Source organism: Anabrus simplex, chromosome 2 (genome assembly GCF_040414725.1).
Source record: "Anabrus simplex isolate iqAnaSimp1 chromosome 2, ASM4041472v1, whole genome shotgun sequence".
NCBI lineage: Eukaryota > Metazoa > Arthropoda > Insecta > Orthoptera > Tettigoniidae > Anabrus > Anabrus simplex.
This window is the reverse complement of record NC_090266.1, coordinates 1,119,444,857-1,119,462,164: the sequence shown is the minus strand read 5'-3', so window position 1 is coordinate 1,119,462,164 and position 17,308 is coordinate 1,119,444,857.

Sequence of the window (17,308 nt, the reverse complement as noted above, 5' to 3'; positions counted from 1 at the left end):
TTTATTGCTAGCATGGTGCAGACCCTCCGACGAGGGTGGGCATGCTATAGTGTAAGGGTGAGTGTTGAGTATGATGTATGAAGTGTAGGAATGTTGGCTACATCAGAAATTCCCAGTCCCTGAACCAAGGAAATGAACCACTTAAAATCCCTCGACCTGGCCGGTAATAGACCGCAGGACGCTGACTACTCAGCGATGGAGCCGGAGGTGAAGAATTATAATTTATGGTTTGAAAATATTTTACCAAAGTACATCCGTGTAAACAGTACCTTGTCTAAAGCATGCAGACAATAGACGTAATTCTTGATATCTTATTTTCAGGCGACGCGTGATTTTAAGTTTCTGTTATCAAGTATTTTATTTTATTTAGCCATAAATACGAGTTATTACTAAATTCTAGTCCGACTCGTTGGCTGAATGGTCAGCGTACTGGCTTTCGGTTCAGAGGGTCCCGGGTTCGATTCCCGGCCGGGTCGGGGATTTTAACCTTAATTGGTTAATTCCATTGGCTCAGGGGCTGGGTGTTTGTGCTTTCCCCAACATGCCTGCAACTCACACACCACACATAACACTGTCCTCCACCACAATAACACGCAGTTACCTACAGATGGCAGATGCCGCCCACCCTCATCGGAGGGTCTGCCTTACAAGGGCTGCACTCGGCTAGAAATAGCCACACGAAATTAAATAATTTTACTAAATTCTACAGTTTTTATTTTAGAATTGGCTTTACTTCGCACTGGCATGGGTTGGTGTTATAGTGATGGGATAGGAAAGGGCTACGACTCCTTCGCTGAATTGTTAGTGTTAAGGCCTTCGGTTCAGAGGGTCCCGGCTTCGATTCCCGGCCGGGTCGGGATTTTAATCACCCTTGATTAATCCTTCTGGCCCGGACGCTGGATGTTTGTGTTTGTCCCAACACTTTCCTCTTCATATTCAGACAACACACTACACTACCAATCACCACAGAAATACGCAATAGTGATTACATCTCTCCATACAGGTTTGAGTCGGGAAGGGCATCCGGCCGTAAAACAGGGCCAAATCTACATGTGCGACGCAATTCACACCCTCAACCCACATGTGTGGGAAAAGCTGTAGAAAGAGAGGAAGAAGAATAAGAATAAGAATAAGAAGGAGGGATAGGAGTGGGAAGGAAGCGGCCGTCGCCTTAACCTTTAAATGCACAACATTGCATATGTGAAAAGGAGAATTTACTTGCTTGTTATACCTCCTTAACGATATTACAAGTGTGCTTTTACTTCTACCTTGCAGACAAACTCGCTAGGGGTCGTTAGTGTATTAAAAATAAAGAATCTTTTATTTTACTATTTTTCTTGCTAATCACCTGGAGTGAAATGTAAACTTTAAACAGTTAAGGTAGAACAGATAAAATGTTCACATCAGAGAATTTGTGAGCCTGGACATCCCTAAGATTGAAGTGTGGCAGTAGTTACAGCAATCGTACAGCTTTGCATATACCGGTACGCAAAACATTCTAAACTTTTTAATATTTTGACTGATCCAAACAAATAAAAAATATTTATTTTGACAAATAATTCTTAAAATATTTTTCTGATAACAATGTAATACTTTTGGAATGAAAAGTCATCATATTTAAAAGAAACAATAAATTTTGCCTTTCAGGGTTTTAATTAAGGTACAGCCCAGCATTTGCCTGGTGTGAAAATGGGTTTAAAATATTTTTGTAAATATTAATATGGGGTACGTACTGACAGGAGACTCGGTTCACACAGTTTTTAACAGCACACCATTAAGATTTTTGACTGGACTAAGTAAGACTAATTCGAAACCTTCTCCATACAGATCATGCAGGCCCTTCGAGAAGTTGAAATAGGGTAGATACTGTTTGCCCCTAGGAATTAATCTGGTACTCAGTGACTCTGTGGACCATGTGCTTCTCCAGAAATTGAAAACTCATGTTTAAATTCTTTAATTTCCTTACAGGGAATCGAACCCACGTCGTTCCAAGTGAACCGAGCACGACTTTATCGCCTCGGCTAGGTGTGATTGAAGTGGTTCGAGTATATAATACTACTGCAAAGAATAAACAGTGTACCGAAACAGTCAGCAGGTGGCAGCTGCTGGAAGTCGTAACCCAGCGATGATATAACGGGGAATGTTGGTATGAAGAATGCAGTCTTTATCTGATCAATTTTAACAGGAAACAACTGAATGGTTACCTCGAATAAAGATCTAACCTAACCATTCCCGAGTTGTGGTCCGCGGACCTCTGGGTGCCCGCGACGATAATCCAAGGCTTCCGCAATAATAATGTAAGTTGTAAGTAATTAAAGAGCGAAATTTTATTGTACACACACAATTCATTGACCGTTTTACCAAATTTAGTAACTATATCTTCACTGTTTTGTAACTTACATAAAGTATATGTAACTCTTAACTTGACGATAGATGGCACAAGTTAGCAGTGGAAGAAGAAGAAGAAGAAATACTACAAGCCAGTGTAAGTGATGTAATTGTGAGACACTTGAAATTGCTAGTATCCACACTCAGAACATATTTTCTGCCTCTGGTTGAGATAATAATAATAATAATTTCGTGTGGCTATTTCTAGCTGAGTGCAGCCCTTGTAAGGCAGACCCTCCGATGAGGGTGGGTGGCGTCTGTAATGTGTAGGTAACTGCGTGTTATTGTGGTGGAGGGTAGTGTTATGTGTGGTGTGTGAGTTGCAGGGATGTTGGGGACAGCACATACACCCAGTCCCCAGGCCACTGGAATTAACCAATGAAGGATAAAATCCCCGACCCGGCCGGGAATCGAACCCGGGGCCCTCTGAACCGAAGGCCAGTACGCTGACCATTCAAGCAACGAGTCGGGACATTCCGTTGACTGCACCCGACGGGTCACCCATGGACTTCTGTGCATCGGAACTCCTAAAAAGGGCGCTGGGGAATAGACCTGCACGCACTATCATTCACTGTCATTGGCCTCTGGAAAGGAGCAGTGGGGTAAGATAGACATGCTAGTTCTGCGAAAAAGTCTGATGCAATGGAAATTACGGGCTGTAGCTACAGCTACAAATGCTGGCTTTCCAACTGAGCATGATCGTTGGTGGAGACATGGCTTTTCATAAGCCAATTATCCTTCAAACATCGTCCCCAGAGATCACGAACGCCCTTCTGTATAATGTAAATAATAAGCTTTCAAGAATGACAGAGCTAATTCTAGGCTCGATAATTATTATGTATTTTTGCCATGGGTGACCCGTCGGGTGCAGTCAACGGAATGTCCCGACTCGTTGCCTGAATGGTCAGCGTACTGGCCTTCGGTTCAGAGGGACCCCGGTTCGATTCCCGGCCGGGTCGGGGATTTTAACCTTCATTGGTTAATTCCAGTGGCCCTGGGGGGGGGGTGCTGTCCCCAACATCCCTGCAACTCACACACCACACAGAACACTATCCTCCACCACAATAACACACAGTTACCTTCACATGGCAGATGCCACCCACCCTCATCGGAGGGTCTGTCTTACAAGGGCTGCACTCGACTAGAAATAGCCACAGGAAATTATTATTATTACCGGAATGTCAGTAAAACGAATTGCACCAATTCCAGTTTCCATCTCCATTCTCTCTAAGAATAGACTAGTCGAACGAGAGGTGTGGCTGGGTGTTTTTTCTTGATGTACCCCATACCTGATTTTTCGCCCTCCCATACAGTGCTGGGATATCTGTGGTGTAATGGGTGTTAAGACCTCTTGCTGATAGTACGCAGAGTTCACCTTCACATTATTAGCGACACGGCGAATGGTTAACTTGCCACTGTAGCAGTATCCAGCGGCCATCATGAAACCCCTTGGAAAACTTTCCTGGCATTGTTTATATAATGTTTGATAATTGGTTTTGTCTCAATTGCGGTAGCTAATCGAGCATGGTTTATTACAGTCACTAAGGTACACATATGCTTTGTCTATATCTCCGCGTTTTTCCATCTGTCCCCTGCCAGATAGACCTCATACTTCTTGCGTTAGTGCGACGTTCCGAAATATGACGAGGCAACAGCTCCTCGGTGCTTATGCCGCTTTTCTAATTTCAGGTCCTTGTTGATTATGGTGTTAACTGTTGAAACATACATCCCCAACTTACGTGCGAGAGTTCCTTTGGGGGAGGGTTACCACCAGAGACGAGGGCCTTCACTTTCCTCACTACTTCTAGTGTACGACTGGTGGCTGGTCGTGGATTTGTCTGTTTTTACCCCTCTGGAATTACGCCCAGTCGGCCTTTGACTTTTTTATTCAATACAGTACTGATCCCGTTCATTGATGTCAAGAAATCACGCTTCTTGCAGATTGCTTAGATTGCAGAATAGCTATATTTAGCATCGGAAAGGGCTCTTATGTAGCCCTCCCGTAAGAGTCAGTCCTCGATGCCACGGATGCAAGTAATGTACCGAAACTCTACACACACTTTCTCAGTACTGACGTGAATCATCACTCCCCGTTTTGACGCGCTCAAGTTGATAACAGCGACGCCATCGACCTTCAAACTCGTCACCAGAGATCCCGAACGACCTTCTGTATATATTTCTAGTCCTTCGTCTAATTTCATGTAGGTTGCATTCCTTCGTTTCCCTTCCGAAATTCAATTCTTCCCTCATTAGCCCACATGCTGTGTTCCTCTTCTGTCTTCATATATTCTATGACGTCCTTAATTCTAGCGTTCGGCTTTCCGAGCACATTGTTGATTTTGTCGTGCCACCCTTCCACAGCGTTGGTGGCTCTATGCTGCCTCATGTAGCAACTCCAAAGCTGGACTGGGACATAACAGTTTTCCAACGATCTTTCCCAAAAAGAATCAAAAATCTTAGAAACCTTTGCGACCTCAGGTGCTTGAAAACGTATTTCAAGCCAGTCATCAAGTACACCTTCAGGACGAAGGAAAGCCAGAGGGACACACATTATAATGTTAAGTCTCACTTCTTCATTGTCCGGCTCCATGGCTAAATGGTTAGCTTGTGATCACAGGGGTCCCGGCTTCGATTCCAGGCAGGGACGGGAATTTTAATCACAATTGGTAGATTCCACTGTCACGGGGCTGGATGTATGTGTCGTCTACATCATCATTTCATCCTGATCACGACGCGCAGGTCACCTACGGGAGTCAATTTGAAAGACCTGCACCTGGCGAGCCGAACATGTCCTCGGACATTCCCGGCACTAAAAGCCATACGCAATTTAATTTCATTTACTTATTCATTTTCCCTGCATTTGTGGGTTAATCCCAAATCTTGTCCTCTCGAGTAGTCAGATTTCTTGGATTCCATGGTGGAATAATCTCAAGTAGGTGGCGAAAAAGTCGGATATAACTATATGTCTCTCCTCTTTCGTTCGATCGTTCGTTCGTTCCTTCTTTCTTTCGGGAAGAGTGTAAAAGTCACTTGGCAGACGTTTGTTTCAACCTTCGAACTTCCAAAGTCCTATATATTTGAGAGAACTGCTTGCTACATCTCTTGAAGGTTCTGTCCATATATTGTCTTATTTACTCTTTAAAGCTTGCTTTTCCACTAAAAATTACAGTCCTTTCTCCTACGTTATATTATTCCAGAAGGAAACTACTGCCATCATTCATAGTTCGGATTTCTGCCTGAAGTACCAGTTTCTGGGATGATTTCGGTGATTTTTTCGGTGATTGCATAAAATCCTCTGCTCAGGCATTTCCGTGATAAACTGATAACCTCTGTTATGGAAGTCGACAAATGTTTCTAAGCAGAATTTAGAATTGAAATCTCTTCCTCGCCTGCTGTCTTCTTCACCCGATTTAGTTTTCTGCAGGCTAATTCTAAGTGACCGGCATCCGAAACTCCACAATGATGCTCAACACCACCGTGTTTATCTCTGTATTGAGTAGCGCCCTATCTTCTCTAGGCCTACCTATGAGCATACGGTCGTTGATGAAACATAATACAAACACATGATGATAGGCTGTCACTCGTTTTCCTCAGATGTTAGTGGCGAGTGTATTTGTTTTTAGGTGACTGTGGAGACCAATCCTCGAGCCACAAATTCTTCCGGCGTGGTGGTAAACATTTCCAGCGATGATATCCAGTTGTTGAGGGTTATTCATCCTGAGAAACGCCCGCTTTTTCTGAGCAATTCTCTTCTCAGTTTCAAATCTCCGGCGTTGTTGTTCGAAGTTCTTACGACCTGCGTGGATAAGACGTCGCTATATCAGGCGGTTAGCCGCTTTTGTTTCCCAGTTGATGTGGGAATTCTTCATGATTGACTTTAGTACGTCCCTGAAACTATTTTGTTGTCCACCCTGGTGTCGACGGCCACCCTACACTTGCTTTAGGAGGCGAAAATCAGGCATACAAATGACACGACTTGTCCAACGAAGTCGATGTTTCATGATCATAGCCTCAATGCTGATGGTACAGGCTTCTTCTAAGTTACTGACGTTAGTTCGGTGATCTTGCCATTTAACCCTAAGAATCATCCTGAGACTGCGCTGATGATATTTCTGCAGGCCTTCCTGTGCCTCCTGTAAGTGGTCCAAGTTTCACACCCATAAAGGAGTGTGGTATTACATTAGCCTGGTACACATGAAGTTTTGTCTGAGTACTGTTGTTATGGTTATCAAAGACCCTTTGTCGTAGACCACCGAATGCTGCACCAGCACAATTCAGGCGATATTGAATTTCAGCATGTACATTAGCATTTGCTGAAAGGTGACTATCAAGGTAAGCAAAATTTTGGATGTTCAGCAATATCTTTTCGTGGACTGTGATGGTAGGAGCACTAGCATTGGCTTTGGGTGCATAATGAATGAAGCAAATAGATCGGAATAACGCTAAGCTGAAGGTGATTGAGGGGAAGAAATGTTTGCCGGTTTCTCAACATTGATCTCTAAAAACGTGTAATCCCTACGGAAATACGTGTTTTATTGTGCTATTAATGTTACTAGTGTATGTCCCGTTAACTACTTTTGCGGTTTTCGGAGCTTCATTTATGACTTGGAAAATAAACCATCCTGTATGCAGGGTGTAATCCAATTATCGGAGCCCGCGATAAAATACCATCATCTTTTGACGGATCATGATCTACAACGTGGAGGCTCCTTTCAAGACATTTGGGCCTCGCTACTTGAGCCTTTTCAATCTGAATGAACATGGCCAACACTTATTGGACAGACTGTGCGCAGGGTAGGGTGCCTTCTTCTTTCCACTTTCCAAGGGATGGGAACAACCTTCAAGTTTTCAAAAAAAGGACTCTCACACTTACGTTCGGTTACCAAATAATCACCTTTTATTTAAAACAGTTTTAATTTTAGACGCAAATTTCAACGATATTTACATCCCCAATATGTAGCAATATATGGGCAGTGCCAGTCCCGCGTGACGTTTTGAAGAGTGTTGCCACACTCCTTCTGAGAGTAGCCTATATCGTCGCTCGCACCGCAGCATTTTTATGAGCAATACAGATGGCATTTCATAAAAGTGAAAGACTTGATAATTGATATTACTTTTGTATAAGATAACATCATTTTCCTCCTCTGCGAACCATGTGACCTTGCCGCGGTGGGGAGGCTTGCGTGTCCCAATGATGCAGATAGCCGAGCCGCAGGTGCAACCATATCGGATGGGTATCTGTTGAGAGACCAGACTAACAAATGGTTCATCGAAAGGGGGGTAGCAGCCTTTCGATAGTTGCAAGGGCGGCAGTCTAGATGATTGACTGATACGGCCTTGTAATAATACTCAACATGGCTTAGCTGTGTTGATACTGCTACACGGCTGAAAGCAACGGGAAACTACAGCCTTAACTAACTCCCGAGGACATGCAGCTCTCTCTGTATGAATGATGTACTGACGATGGCTTCCTCCCGGGTAAAATATTCCGGAGGTAAACTAGTCCCCCATTCGGATCTCCGGGTGGGGACTACACGAGAGGGGGCGATCATCAGGAAGATAGATACTGACATTCTGCGAGTCGGAGCGTGGAATGTTAGAAGTTTGAATCGTTGTGGTAGGTTAGAGAACCTGAAAAGGGAAATGGATAGGCCAAAGTTAGATGTAGTCGGTATAAGTGAAGTACGTTGGCAAGAAGAACAAGATTTTTGGTCAGGCGACTACCGAATTATCAACACAAAATCAAACAGGGGAAATGCAGGAGTTGGTTTAATAATGAAAAAGAAAATATGGCAGTGGGCAAGCTACTACGACCAGCATAGTGAAATAATTATTGTCGTCAAGATAGACACCAAACCAATAACCACCACAATAGTGCAGGTCTATATGCCTACTAGTTCAGCGGATGATGAAGAAATCGAAAGAATATATGAGGAGATAGAAGATTTAATACAATATGTCAAAGGTGACGAGAATCTAATAGTGATGGGAGACTGGAATGCAGTGGTAGGCCAAGGAAGAGAAGGTAATACAGTAGGAGAATTTGGATTGGGTCAAAGGAACGAAAGAGGAAGTCGGCTGGTTGAATTCTGCACTGATCATAATTTAGTCCTTGCCAATACTTGGTTCAAACACCACAAACGACGGCTGTATACGTGGACGAGACCTGGAGACACCGGAAGGTATCAAATAAACTTCATTATGATTAGGCAGAGATTCAGAAACCAGGTGTTGGATTGCAAAACTTTCCCAGGAGCAGACGTGGACTCTGACCATAACTTGTTGGTCATGAAATGCCATCTGAAGTTGAAGAAATTGAAGAAAGGAAAGAATGCAAAAAGATGGGATCTAGACAAGTTGAAAGAAAAGAGTGTGAGGGATTGTTTCAAGGAACATGTTGCACAAGGACTAAATGAAAAGGCTGAAGGAAACACTATAGAGGAAGAGTGGAGAGTCATGAAGAATGAAGTCAGTAGGGCTGCTGAAGAAATGTTAGGAAGGAAGAAAAGATCAACTAAGAATCAGTGGATAACTCAGGAGATACTAGACCTGATTGATGAACGACGAAAATACAAGAATGCTAGAAATGAAGAGGGCAGAAAAGAATACAGGCGATTAAAGAATCAAGTGGATAGAAAGTGCAAGGTAGCTAAGGAAGAATGGCTGAAGGAGAAGTGCAAGGATGTCGAAGGCTGTATGGTCCTGGGTAAGGTAGATGCTGCATACAGGAAAATCAAGGAAACCTTTGGAGAAAGGAAATCTAGGTGTATGAATATCAAGAGCTCAGATGGAAAGCCACTTCTAGGAACGAAGACAAAGCAGAAAGATGGCAGGAGCATATCCAACAGTTGTATCAAGGTAAAGATGTAAATAATTTGGTTCTGGAACATGAAGAGGCTATTGACGCTGATGAAATGGGAGACCCAATTTTGAGGTCAGAGTTTGACAGAGCTGTGAGTGACCTCAATAGGAACAAGGCACCTGGAACTGATGACATTCCCTCTGAATTACTGACTGCCTTAGGAGAAACCAGCATGGCAAGGTTATTTCATTTAGTGTGCAAGATGTATGAGACAGGAGAAGTCCCATCCGATTTTCGGCAGAATGTTGTTATACCTATTCCCAAGAAAGCCGGTGCTGACAGGTGTGAAAACTACCGCACCATTAGTTTAGTATCTCATGCCTGCAAAATTTTAACACGTATTATTTACAAAGAATGGAAAAACAAGTAGAAGCTGAGTTGGGAGAAGATCAATTTGGCTTCAGAAGAAATGAGGCACACGTGAAGCAATCCTGACTTTACGTCTGATCTTAGAGGATCGAATCAAGATGGACAAACCCACGTACATGGCATTCGTAGATCTAGAAAAGGCATTCGATAATGTTGATTGGACCAGGCTATTTATGATTCTGAAGATGATAGGGATCAGATACCGAGAACGAAGAATTATCTACAACCTGTATAAAAATCAGTCTGCGTGATAAGAATCGAGGGCTTTGAAAAAGAAGCAGCAATCCAGAAAGGAGTGAGGCAAGGCTGCAGTTTGTCCCCTCTCCTTTTCAATGTTTACATAGAACAGGCAGTAAAGGAAATCAAAGAGAAATTTGGAAAGGGAATCACAGTCCAAGGAGAGGAAATCAAAACCTTGAGATTTGCCGATGATATTGTTATTTTATCTGAGACTGCAGAAGATCTCGAGAAGTTGCTGAATGGTATGGATGAAGTCTTGGGTAAGGAGTACAAGATGAAAATAAATAAGTCCAAAACAAAAGTAATGGAGTGCAGTCGAACGAAGGCAGGTGATGTAGGAAATATTAGATTAGGAAATGAAGTCTTAAAGGAAGTAGATGAATATTGTTACTTGGGTAGTAAAATAACTAACGATGGCAGAAGTAAGGAGGACATAAAATGCAGACTAGCACAAGCAAGGAAGAGCTTTCTTAAGAAAAGAAATTTGCTCACTTCAAACATTGATATCGGAATTAGAAAGATGTTTTTGAAGACTTTCGTGTGGAGCGTGGCATTGTATGGAAGTGAAACATGGACGATAACTAGCTCAGAAAGAAAGAGAATAGAAGCTTTTGAAATGTGGTGTTACAGAAGAATGCTGAAGGTGAGATGGATAGATCGAATCACGAATGAAGAGATACTGAATCGAATTGGTGAGAGGAGATCGATTTGGCTAAATTTGACGAAAAGAAGAGATAGAATGATAGGACACATCTTAAGACACCCAGCACTTTTTCAGTTGGTTTTTGAAGGAAGTGTAGGTGGTAAGAACGGTAGGGGTAGACTAAGGTATGAATATGACAAGCAGATTAGAGCAGATGTAGGATGCAATAGTTACGTAGAAATGAAAAGGTTAGCGCAGGATAGAGTGGCATGGAGGGCTGCATCAAACCAGTCTATGGACTGATGACTCAAACAACAACAACAACAACATCATTTTGAAAATGATGAAATGGCACATAATGTGTTGAATACTAGTGAGCATCAACATCATAGAAACTAGCAGGTCTTGATCATGCACTAAGTGAAAATAGTTCACATCATAAAAAACGTACGGCAGGCTACTCATGCACTCACAAACATAAAGTTTTAAATTAATTTCTAACGGAGGTTCAACGCTTACTTCAATACTTCAGGTCGATAGGACGGCATGTTGTGGCATCAAAAATATCTATCACAGCATCGTAGAAATTAGGCCTCTTCATTAAGTGACTCGGAAACTTCTTCTCAATCGTAGCCAAAGAAAGTGCAGAGAGCCTGTACTTGTGAATTTCTTTGGAAGGTGTGCATCCCTTTTAAGACCGAGAAGCTCCTTTCAGCGGAAGAGCTAGTTCCCGAGATGTTGAGAAGGATGTCAATCAATTTCATTGCTTCTGGATATGTTTTCTTAAGACCACTGGTGTGCAAATATTGGTAGAGGTCATATGCATTATTTTTCCCAAGGTCCGGCTTCGTGTAGAGGAGAGACAGTTCACTTTTAAGTTTCATGCAGTCAAAATTTCGTCCATAGGTCTTCACTAACGACTGATAGACATTGTTCGGGAACTCCTTCGCGAAATTGTTAAACTGGTCAATATCAATTAACTGAATCAGCTCCAGCTTGTTAATATCAGAAAATCTATCTGATAGTTGCACGGTTGTGATGTCAATTATTTCCAAATACAATCGGAGATACGATGTTTTCTTAGTTCCTACAAAATCAATTCTCTGGCGCTTTTGAGGGTAATCTTGCCTCCCTTCATTGTCCTGCAACATTGACCACATAGTTTGAAAATTACTCCTGGTTGTCTGCAAAAACGCTTTAAATTGCTGGATCTCTTTGTAGCAGGAGGCAATATCACATATTTTCTTCTGAAGGATCTGATACAGAACATCAGATTGAGGAAGCACTTCAGCAAATAAATTTAATAGGAATTAGAAATCAAAGTCTTTCAGGGTAACATAGTAACCCTTAGATTGAATTCTGGTTCCACCGTCCCATTCGTCTGCGTTATCTTTCATTTCTCTGAAGAATTCAATCCATCGGGTAGACATTACTGCTGGTAATCGTCTCTGTATTACTTTGTCAAGAGCAGCGGTCCTTTTAGAGTATGATGAAAAAACCCTGCACCGAGCTCGATAGCTGCAGTCGCTTAAGTGCAGCCAGTATCCAGTAATCGGGAGACAGTGGGTTCGAGCCCCACTGTCGACAGCCCTGAAGATGGTTTCCCTTGGTTTCCCATTTTCACACCAGGCAAATGCCGGGGCTGTACCATAACTAAGGCTACGGCCGCTTCCTTCCACTTCCAAGGCCTTCCCTATCCCATCGTCGCCATAAGAGCTATCTGTGTCAGTGCGACGTAAAGCAAAATAGCCAAAAAAACCTGCTAACCCGGATGTCTGAAAAAATGCCTTGCATTCCTCGATGTGGTTAACAGATTGCTGTAATACCAACTTGAGCCTATGCCCATAGCTGTGAACAAATATAGTCAGGTCATATTTATCCCTGACTAACTTCTGCAACCTACTGTGCTGTCCTACCATCACTGCTGCGCCATCAAATGTTTCTGCTACTAACATTTCACCACACTGAAATTCTTGTAACACTCCAAAGAGATATTTAGAAGGAGAAACAGCAGAACGGTTACCGCTTACATCACTGAATCTCAAAAATCTCTCTTGAATTTTGCCTTCGGGACTAACATATCTAAATACAATCGAGAGTTGTGCTCTGTTAGAAACGAATGTACTTCCCTCCAAGACAACGAAAATAAAGTTTGCTTTCTTAACCTCGTCTTTAATTTCGCTGGTCATAAAAGTAGCAATGGCTTCAATAATATCATTTTGTATGTCAGATTAAATCCCTGATAAAACTGTAGATGTTTCTAAGTGGTGGTGTTCATTAAGCTTTATATTATACATGAACATTCTGGGCCCGCCAACTCACTTATTTTCGAGGTGGAAGCGACAGCACTCATTTTAATGTTTAATACGTTGTGCAGTCCTTACATAACATAAATTAAATATAAATTCACACTTTAACAAAATAAGTTACATCGTATTATAATAGAAAACCATAACACAATAATATAACAATGCACTCTTGAGCTCGGCGGAACGAATGGACGGAGCAGCTCAGCTTCGACGTTATAAGCTTTTGATTCCACTTTCCACTGTGGTAACACGACCGGAGAACGTAGCAGGATACATCTCAGTGTAGAGGGGAAAGAGGCCTTAATTTCGTTGGTCATAAAAGTAGCAATGGCTCCAATAATATCATTTTGTATGTCAGATTAACTCCCTGATAAAACTGTAGATGTTTCTAAGTGGTGCCGAAATACGTCATCTTTCTTAGCAAATAGTGCTAGTAACTCCCTGTAATTACCTCTGTTATCGGATTCTTCAGTTTCTCGATGACCCCTAAAAGGTAATCCTTGCTTTGAAAGAAAAAACACAGTATCTATTAAAGTGTGGACAATGTATCAGTTATTTTTTACTAGCTCATTATGCTCGTCAGTTTTCTTTCTGTAAGCTGTACTCAAACAGAACTCTATTCTGGACTTTCCGAACTGAATCCTATCGGCAACAGCGTTGATGTGTGATTGAGACACCTCATGGCGTCTCTTTAACACTCTCAAACTATCTAAATTGTCCACACCGTCTTTATTCTAAGCATTATTTTCTGAGGAAAATAGAATACATGGCCAACAATACAGTTTATTAATTTTTGCACAACCACATAACCAGTTCAGATTTATGTACCACGAGTCATGAAAATATCGTACTGTTCTTTCCTATTCCTTGAATAAATTTTTGGGAGAAGCCGTGGGTCTACCTTTTTCAGTTATGTTTTTCTTTTCTTCAAAAGTTCTTAACGAAAACGGCGTGTTCATTAAGCTTTATATTATACATGAACATTCTGGGCCCGCCAACTCATTTTCGAGGTGGAAGAGACAGCACTCATTTTAATGTTTAATACGTTGTGCAGTCCTTACATAACATAAATTAAATATAAATTCACACTTTAACAAAATAAGTTACATCGTATTATAATAGAAAACCATAACACAATAATATAACAATGCACTCGTGAGCTCGGCGGAACGAATGGACGGAGCAGCTCAGCTTCGACGTTATAAGCTTTTGTTTCCACTTTCCACTGTGGTAACACGACCGGAGAACGTAGCAGGATACATCTCAGTGTAGAGGGGAAAGGGGCCTTGCTTGGCGCAGGCGCAGTAATACTCGCTTCGCTGTTAGAGGAGATTCAAAGCATAACCACTGCATGGAGTGGTAACAGCCTCTCGCTCAGCTTTGACGGTGGCAATATGATGCAATAGAGTTCTCACGACACGTCCAGGCGAAGAAACAAAAATTTTAAATATTAATATTAAAGAATATTCGATATTCGATACTAGCACGCTTCGCCAATGGCCAGTCCCAATGTCGCTCTTAGGGTCGATTCAGTCTCCGTACGCCTCTTGAATGATGCAGGGCCAGCCTTCCTTTCCTTGCCTTTTCCCCCCATCTTATCTGTGATCGGACCTTCTTCCTCATGAGGACGGATGTATTCACTAATAATAATGTTGATGGTTTGAAGTCCAGCTAACGACGGTTTTATTATTTTCGGAGACGCCGAGGTGCCGAAACGTTGTCCCTCAGGAGTTCCTTTACATGCCAGTAAATCAACCGACATGAGGCTGACCGGAATGTGCTGGTTAGTAGTGTGTATTGACCACTACGCTGACCACTCAGCCAAGGAAAAAATTAAATATCATGACATTATTAAGAATACAGCGAGGATGTTGTCGTTATATCCCCAGCATTGACAGCCGTAAAGATGCCTTTGCGTGGCATCACCATTTTCACATCAGGTAAACGCTGCTCCTTCCTATCTGATAATCCGCTAGAAACCTACCTGTAGACTTACTATTTGCATAGAATAGAATAGAATAGAATAGAATAGAATAGAATAGAATAGAATAGAATAGAATAGAATTCCTTTTGGTTGATGATGCGACGATCTGAGGTCGTCTACAGTAGATGTATTCAGTAGGACCCCATCCCTAGAAAAATAAAATAATAATGTTCCACAATGTAAGGCTAGGTTTACAATAGCAAGCAACTTGCGCAAGTTATTGCTGAAAATTGTTGCAGGGCACTTGCTGCTGGGATAACACTTCGTGCAAGATAATTAATCAAATTACTTGCACAAGTTTTTCACAAGTAACTTGCAGCAATAACTTGCAGGTACTATTTACATTGCTTGCAGTGCCAGTCAACCAAAATGGTGACATACATGCAGATCAGATCTGCTACAGCTCTCTTAATTCGTATGAATAAGGGAAAAAGAGGAGAGTTAAGATGGTTTAGGTGAGGGACTGGATACTCAGAAGACCACAGTATGGAGCCTACAATTATCTGTTGCAAGAACTGACAGTAGAGCATGCGGATAGCTTTCAAATTTTTTTGTAGAATGTCTACAAATGATCTGGAGTGATTATTTAAATTAATTAGAACGAAGTGGAGAGTTTCTGCATTATTTTTTGCTAGAGATCAAACTCATAATAAACGGGTCCGTCCATTTCATACCCGCGGTAAACGACAAAGAGATAAAAATCTGTCCGGTAAAACACAGAATATATTATTTCACTTTCTAATTCAGGTATTTAAACTGTCTACGTTTTGGCAACTTTACATTCGTTGCACGTGTGCATATTTTATGTCATGTGGTAGTCATGTGCTATTACTAGCCTCTGGATTAAAATGTTCCAACGCCTGGTCCAAAAATGCAAGTGGCTTATGTGAAGTTCCGTCGAAATGCCACTACGTTACGCGATAGTTTAAACATGGCGTATTTGGGGACCTGCCCCAACCAAACTCACCTCATCCCCTAAATAAGACAGGTGTGAAATTCCATAAAATCACAACCCAGAACTCAATGCACAGTGCATTGACATCTCAGCAAGCAGCTTCGTTAATACATATCCTGTAATGGGAACAAAGTTTCCACAACCCCGCTCTCAGACGCACAAAAAGAAACAAAGAAATAGACTTAACTTTGCTAAGGAACATACCTTGTTCGAAATCGTTGCTTTGCTATGAATTTCATAGCTAAAAATTAAGGCCATTGAGAGTCCGCTGGTATCCCTGAGGAGCAACTTTTTATTTTTACAAGTTTCTTCACTTTCTGGGAAAACTGCGTTTTCAGGTTGTACCATTTTCTTATTTCCTTCGGTGGCGTGTTAAAGTCCTCCGCATTGGTACTGAAAGCATTGGGTGTCTTAATTCAGCCTTTGAATTCACTGCTGAAAACGTCCCAATTTGTTTTGGAAAGATCTCTATTTTTTGTATTAATTTACCAGTGTCCTTCCTGGACCATTGAGTATATGTGTGGTGCTTGCATGAATTTAATTACGTTTTCTAAATTAAATTGCAATCGCCTATACAGAGAAATGAATGTGTGAAATGTGATCACACCGATCACCTAACCAACTTCCGCCTTCCACTTGCACAAAATATGATCCGATTCTATCCATGCAAATACCACAACATAGTTGGTCGTGAATTTCATCACTGTAGAAACATTCGGCCACAGCATAAAACTAGATGACGTTCAGAAATTTAGTGATATTTCGAGCTTACACCTACAGAATGAAGATGTCACTGTCTTAAATGACAAATAGTAATTCTACAAGGTGAGGTACTTGACTGTGGTGATGACAGAAAATCAAACTTATCCCATAGCATTTTTAGACAGCCTCACACAATCAGAAACGTATCCGCGTGAATTAAACTTGAATAATGGCTCCACAATAATACTTCGAAAACACTGAAGCACTAAGGAAACTCTGTGCAATCAATGGTGCCCTCAGATCAGTAACAAAACTAGTAAACAACGTTCCGATTGTATTTATTTGGTTACGGATTGGTAAATTGACGAAGCCTTTATCTCTGTTCTCACTGGATCATCGCAAGGAAACCCATGCTTCGTACCGAAAGTCATCTTAGCTCCTACCATTTAAAGTAAAGCTCGAACTTTCGTTTACCGTACCATAACGTTGCCTACGCTATAATAGAAGGCCTGGACAAGCCGGCACATTTCTGGGCGAACAAAGTAGTTCAGGCAATGGCCGCTTGGATCGCGTTTATGTTCTGTTGTTCTCGTGTTCTGTCTATATCCTTATATTGAAGATTCATACAATAACGCAAAATGATACATTTTTATTATCACTATGCCCGGTATGAATCAGATATAAATATATAAAACAACTTAGAACACACTACACTTCATAGATGTATTTCATGTTGCACTCGTTTATAACACAAGAATAAAGAATAGGGATATACGCCTAAATAGAAGTACTCACCGGATTTTTCCCTATTCCTATAATTTCAACAGTTTTCTGCTCAGAGGCTTGCTCTTGAATT